The 7,246-nt window shown below is 46.8% G+C and overlaps 1 protein-coding gene across 1 annotated transcript in view; it reads left to right on the top strand.

Annotated features, from left to right (window-relative positions):
• Positions 1-6,670: 6,670 nt before the first annotated feature.
• Positions 6,671-7,246, top strand: part of ndnf (neuron-derived neurotrophic factor) — a 12,518-nt gene continuing 11,942 nt past the window's right edge. The window contains exon 1 of the mRNA XM_079267700.1: positions 6,671-6,990. The gene's annotated coding sequence lies outside the window, so the exon portion shown is untranslated. The remainder of the gene's footprint in view (positions 6,991-7,246) is intronic.

Consider the following 7,246-nt stretch of genomic DNA (forward strand, 5'->3'; position numbering starts at 1 on the left):
GGGCACCGCCGCCATGCTGCTCCCGTGCTGGATAATAGGATGAAGTTTGGATGCCGACACTGCTGCCCTCTTATTGGATAATGAGAGGAAGTTAGACGCTGACACGACATGCGCTCTTCACTCGTGTCCTCTTTCATCTGGTTTCAATTGTGGCTTTTAGTCTTTTAGTCTTTTTTTCTCTCCCTCAACTATCAAGAGCCAGAAGAAGCTTCTGGAGGAAGAGGACGGCCTGTGGACTCATCTTAGAAACGCTGAATCCCTCAAATCACCCAAATGCCCCGTGTCTTTCTATCTCGACCACACAAACTAAAAAGTACAGTATGATTACACAGCTGCTGCTTCAAATCTATCCACTCTTTTGGAATCCTTGAGCTACATTTGATGCAAGTTTCCAGTCTGGTTTTTTTATTGCTGGACCGTAAAATGTCTCAATAAATCCTGTCTTTGAAATGAGAAACACAGGCTTTACGTCGCTCTGCCACACAAAGATCATCTCCATGTCAACCAGATCATCTCTGCATTCAGAACTATTCTCTCTCTGTCTGCATCAACCTAAGCTTTGTCTGTGCAGGAAAAGATCAGAAGTCTGTACGTTTGTAGGTAATTATGAATAAAACTACGCAGAAGACTGAAGAAAATAATCTTTATTCTGCTTTAGTCCTCGACATGAACAAAGGACCCAACAAAGACTAAACCAGGGCCCAAGCCCAACATCCACACTCAGGACTTTGAGGGTTTAGTTGTGTTCTCCTGCAGACATCTTGAGCCCTTTATGAACACTCTCCGTACAGGAGAATTACCCACAATGCAAAGCAATGTCACGTTAAATACGGGCGACCCAGTGGAAGCACGGAGACGGCTCATGTTCAGCCTGAATATTACATTTACTCAGAAACACTGAGGATCAAAGATGGAACATAAAAACACATGAAGTCAGAGATTATAGTACACAGATGTATTCAAACATTTCATTTCATCATCGGAGCTGTTACAGAAACGAGGAAATCGATTATTTGACAGTGAGCTCTCATCTTGTGAGGAAACAGCCTGCAAGACGTGCAAATCAGGGAGTACAAAGTACATGAATACAAAGAATTGTACATGATATTGTTGCCAGAAGAAGCTCTCAGAAGAGAGACGGTGGCTGTCGACTCGTTTTAGAAATGCTGAATCGTGTTTTATCTCTGCAACATCACGGATCTCTCCACCACACAAACTTACAAAAAAAGGCCAGGTGGGGTAGAAGCTCTGAGCACAGGATGTCCTCCAACAGGCCGTGCTTCCCGTCGCCCTCCCTCCCTCCCTCCCTCCCTCATTCCTTCCCTTGACACTGTGACCTTCTCTCTCTCCTCCCACACTATCTTTGCAGGGCGGTGAAGCCTTCACTGTCGCCCGGTGAGCAGATTTTGATTATCTGTCGGAAAAAAAATAGATGGTGACGTCCTAAGTGAGGTCAGAGTTCACACGTTGGTTCCCTCTCCAGCTCTCAAAGAGGAGACCAACAGAAGGTGTGTTTACAGAGTGGATGTTTGCCTGCAGGACGCACTCAGATCTGCAGAGTTAATGATGAACTCGGTATTCGAGCCTCTCAGCCCGTTAAATGGAGGCGAGGTGACTGAGAGTGATGCCGACGGCTGCCTCACAGCTCTTAAGAATGCATTTCAGTCCAACAACACATCTCTCTCCTCCCTCCCCGCATGAACAGATCACCTGAGCCGTAGAGGAGATCCGTTAGGTGAGGCCCCACTTGCAGTTATCACCCCCCCCCAGAACCACTTTCAGTCGTTCCAGACCTGCAAACATCTCAACGCCACGAAATATCTCACATCCTCTCATAAATCATAACGCATCTTTATAACAAATCCCCAATCTGACAAATAGAGCCGATCATACGAGCAACAATCAGGATGGAAAACAAGGTCGGTGGAGTGACTGACCTGATGTCCAAAGAAGCAAACAGGTGAGGCTCCACGTCTCACACTGATGACTCACCTTTAATTAGTACTGAGTACTGAGACTCCACGTCTCACACTGATGACTCACCTTTAATCACTGCTGAGTACTGAGACTCCACGTCTCACACTGATGACTCACCTTTAATCACTGCTGAGTACTGAGACTCCACGTCTCACACTGATGACTCACCTTTAATCACTACTGAGTACTGAGACTCCACGTCTCACACTGATGACTCACCTTTAATCACTACTGAGTACTGAGACTCCACGTCTCACACTGATGACTCACCTTTAATCACTGCTGAGTACTGAGACTCCACGTCTCACACTGATGACTCACCTTTAATCACTACTGAGTACTGAGACTCCACGTCTCACACTGATGACTCACCTTTAGTCACTGCTGAGTACTGAGACTCCACATCTCACACTGATGACTCACCTTTCATCACTACTGAGTACTGAGACTCCACGTCTCACACTGATGACTCACCTTTAGTCACTGCTGAGTACTGAGACTCCACGTCTCACACTGATGACTCACCTTTAATCACTACTGAGTACTGAGACTCCACGTCTCACACTGATGACTCACCTTTAATCACTACTGAGTACTGAGACTCCACGTCTCACACTGATGACTCACCTTTCATCACTGCTGATGAGACTCCACGTCTCACACTGATGACTCACCTTTAGTCACTGCTGAGTACTGAGACTCCACGTCTCACACTGATGACTCACCTTTAATCACTACTGAGTACTGAGACTCCACGTCTCACACTGATGACTCACCTTTAATCACTACTGAGTACTGAGACTCCACGTCTCACACTGATGACTCACCTTTAGTCACTGCTGAGTACTGAGACTCCACGTCTCACACTGATGACTCACCTTTAGTCACTGCTGAGTACTGAGACTCCACGTCTCACACTGATGACTCACCTTTAATCACTACTGAGTACTGAGACTCCACGTCTCACACTGATGACTCACCTTTAGTCACTACTGAGTACTGAGACTCCACGTCTCACACTGATGACTCACCTTTAATCACTACTGAGTACTGAGACTCCACGTCTCACACTGATGACTCACCTTTAATCACTACTGAGTACTGAGACTCCACGTCTCACACTGATGACTCACCTTTAGTCACTGCTGAGTACTGAGACTCCACGTCTCACACTGATGACTCACCTTTAATTACTACTGAGTACTGAGACTCCACGTCTCACACTGATGACTCACCTTTAATTACTACTGAGTACTGAGACTCCACGTCTCACACTGATGACTCACCTTTCGTCACTGCTGAGTACTGAGACTCCACGTCTCACACTGATGACTCACCTTTAATTACTACTGAGTACTGAGACTCCACGTCTCACACTGATGACTCACCTTTCGTCACTGCTGAGTACTGAGACTCCACGTCTCACACTGATGACTCACCTTTAATCACTACTGAGTACTGAGACTCCACGTCTCACACTGATGACTCACCTTTAATTACTACTGAGTACTGAGACTCCACGTCTCACACTGATGACTCACCTTTCGTCACTGCTGAGTACTGAGACTCCACGTCTCACACTGATGACTCACCTTTAATTACTACTGAGTACTGAGACTCCACGTCTCACACTGATGACTCACCTTTCGTCACTGCTGAGTACTGAGACTCCACGTCTCACACTGATGACTCACCTTTAATTACTACTGAGTACTGAGACTCCACGTCTCACACTGATGACTCACCTTTCGTCACTGCTGAGTACTGAGACTCCACGTCTCACACTGATGACTCACCTTTCGTCACTGCTGAGTACTGAGACTCCACGTCTCACACTGATGACTCACCTTTAATTACTACTGAGTACTGAGACTCCACGTCTCACACTGATGACTCACCTTTCGTCACTGCTGAGTACTGAGACTCCACGTCTCACACTGATGACTCACCTTTCGTCACTGCTGAGTACTGAGACTCCACGTCTCACACTGATGACTCACCTTTAATTACTACTGAGTACTGAGACTCCACGTCTCACACTGATGACTCACCTTTAATCACTGCTGAGTACTGAGACTCCACGTCTCACACTGATGACTCACCTTTAGTCACTGCTGAGTACTGAGACTCCACGTCTCACACTGATGACTCACCTTTAATTACTACTGAGTACTGAGACTCCACGTCTCACACTGATGACTCACCTTTCGTCACTGCTGAGTACGTCGCAGGGTTACAGTGAGGCACAGCCGGCTAAAACATAGTGTGTCATGCACTCAATTGACTCTTCTGTCTGTTTACGTCTGTAGATTTCTCCTAAATTCACCAAAAGTTACCATTAATGCCTCATTTGCATATTTAAACATCACATTTCAGAAAACTTGTAATACAATAAATAATCGTCTTAATGTGAGCAATGGACCGGGGAAGTGTCCTGTTGATATCGATTAGTCTGATTGTGGATCTGCTCACTAGACCAGATGTGATGGAAGATGTAACTGTGTCCGTGTGAAACAGGGCGTTTGCTCTCAAAAAGAAGAAAAGGTCAACAACATCAAAATGTGTGTTTTGTGTGAAGTTTTCTTCAGTAAATCTCTTAAAAGGGAAGGACTAACTTCTAACCGCCTCCATCTGCACTGAACTGTCCCTGTGTGGATACGTTTTCAAGGTTCTGGCATGTAGCCGGGTCAGTGTGTGTGTGTGTGTGTGTGTGTGTGCGTGTGTGTCTGGGTCATTGTGAGTATACATGTCCCCAGAGTGGATTCGTTTTCACAGCTTGGTGGTGTGGCTAATAGCAGATTCAATTTGGCCTCTATTTTAATCCCAAGGAGGGGAAAGTCACAGCGGCACTAATCATGAAGCCCAGGCATCAATAACCCCACACACACACACACACACACACACGCACACACGCACACACACACACACATACACACACACACACACACACACGCACGCACAAACACACACACACACACACGCACGCACACACACACGCACGCACAAACACACGCACGCACGCACAAACACACGCACGCACGCACACACGCACGCACGCACGCACGCACACTCACACGCACACACGCGCACACACTCACACACACACACGCACGCACACACACACACACACACACACACACACCCACACACACGCACGCACACACCCACACACTCACACACCCACACACACACACTCACACACGCACACACGCACGCATACGTGCACCTATATGTAGGTTATATGTGCAAACACAGCAGTGGTCCCTGTCTCTATAACATTATAAATAAAGAGCTCTGCAGGCTGCGTCATCACATGACGTGTCATCTAACTGATGCTGAAAATAAAATATTCTTGACAATTCTGGTTATTCACGTGATCGCCATCCTGAGTTAAAGCTGCACGCACACATTTAAATCTCCCCTTTTCTTGTCCCTGGACACAACACGCTGTGTTCTCTGTTGGCAGCAGCAGCCGCTAGATGGCGTTGTTGTACCAATACTCTTCTCTCCTGTCCAACAAATCAGCTATTACTGATAATAAACGGCTAATATCAGACTTATGAATTCATAGAAATGTTTCAAATTTTTTTTTTGAGAATAACAGAAAAATATATCTGAAATGAAGAACTTCATGTTTGTCTTTTTTTCTCTTTGTTGACCTTCCATGAACAACATTCGTCTTGTTGTTGGTGTCACATTATTCAAACGTTTGACATCTCCTACTTTGCATGTGCACGAGAATGGATCATCAACAAATGAAATGGATGATGAGCCGGGGTTTAACTTGCAGATTAAGATCCGGGTCCTGCAGGAAGAGCTGCAACCTCATGCGTAAAAAGAGTGCAGCCACGTGACATGAAAAGACAGAGGAAACCAGCAGGAAGCGGCAGCATCCTCTGAGTCGATCACCGCAGACCCCCATCAAGCCATACATTTAAAGGGGACAATTCAGTTCCGAGACAGCGAGTGGCTGCTGTTATCTCGGATAAATATTTGCTTGAACCCCAGAGAGGAGATGCACAGCGACACAAGCCTCTCTCTGCAGAGGAGGCGCATTCTGATCGCGGCGTGCACGCCCAGGGCCCGTGATTAAACTTGTCTTTGGCCCTGAGGGTTGCGTGACTCCGACACAAGTAATAATTACCAGTGAGCATCAGAGTAAATAAAAAAGTGTGAGAGAGAGAGAGAGAGAGAGAGAGGAAACCCTGTCTCCAGATTTATATCTGTTTTTTATCAGCAACCAGAGACGAGTCCGCTCCTGATGTGACTTAAAGTAAACTTATTACACTTTGAGAAGATGAACCATGAGGAATTATTCCGTTAGAGTCTGAGGGCCAGTCAAGCCAGAGCTGGTGTGTGTGTGTGTTGTGTGTGTGTGTGTTGTGTGTGTGTGTGTGTTGTGTGTGTGTGTGTGTTGTGTGTGCGTGTGTGTGTTTGTCGTGCGTTGTGTTGTGTGTGTGTTGTGTGTGTTGTGTGTGTGTGTGTTGTGTTGTGTGTGTGCGTGTGTGTGTGTGTTGTGTGTGTGTGTGTGTTGTGTGTGTGTGGTGTGTGTGTGTGTGTGGTGTGTGTGTGTGTGTTAAGTGGGTTGGTTCTGTGTCTCGGAGTCTTCAGGGGAAGAAGTTCGCACCAGTTTTCGCCTCCAATCCAGGGGAGGTTTCAATAGCAGCGGCGCGGCAGGGAGGAGGGACGCACTGCCAGCACTGAGGATACCCACTCACCCACTCACTCACTCACTCACTCACTCACGCTCACACACTCACTCCTGCCCACTGGAGACCAGTTAAATCCGCAAGAAAACTGCGAAGGCGCAGCAGAGCGGTCGCCTAACCCGATTGATAGCGCCACCGATCGGAGAAGAACTGAGAGGACTACCGGACACCGAGCAGGACAACTTATCTTCCAGTTTGTCTCTTAGTTCGTAAAGCACTTTCTATTTGTTGTAAATCTCGGTGACACCAGAGAGCGAAGAAGAGCCACCCGTCTGACAACTTTGTCCGTTTCACATCCTGAGAGGTAAGACACGCGCAGATCGGTTGCTTTTTTATCACCGCATGATTTTGCGTCAAATCAGAAAGAGGAAAAGTTATTTTGTTTTTAATGTGCATGAAAAGCTCCAGCGCGCGGACTCCTTTACAAACGGCAGCCCGAGAGGGTTCATGAGGTTTACAACTCCGGGAAGTTCAAAGTTCCAAATCCAGCTCGAGCTCGCGTGCCTTTTTATATCTTACATTTGAATCTCAGCAGCGCGCGGCTCGTTACTGGTGAGCTC

The sequence above is a fragment of the Melanostigma gelatinosum genome, assembly GCF_949748355.1.
Source record: "Melanostigma gelatinosum genome assembly, chromosome: 4".
In the NCBI taxonomy this organism is placed as follows: Eukaryota; Metazoa; Chordata; class Actinopteri; order Perciformes; family Zoarcidae; genus Melanostigma; species Melanostigma gelatinosum.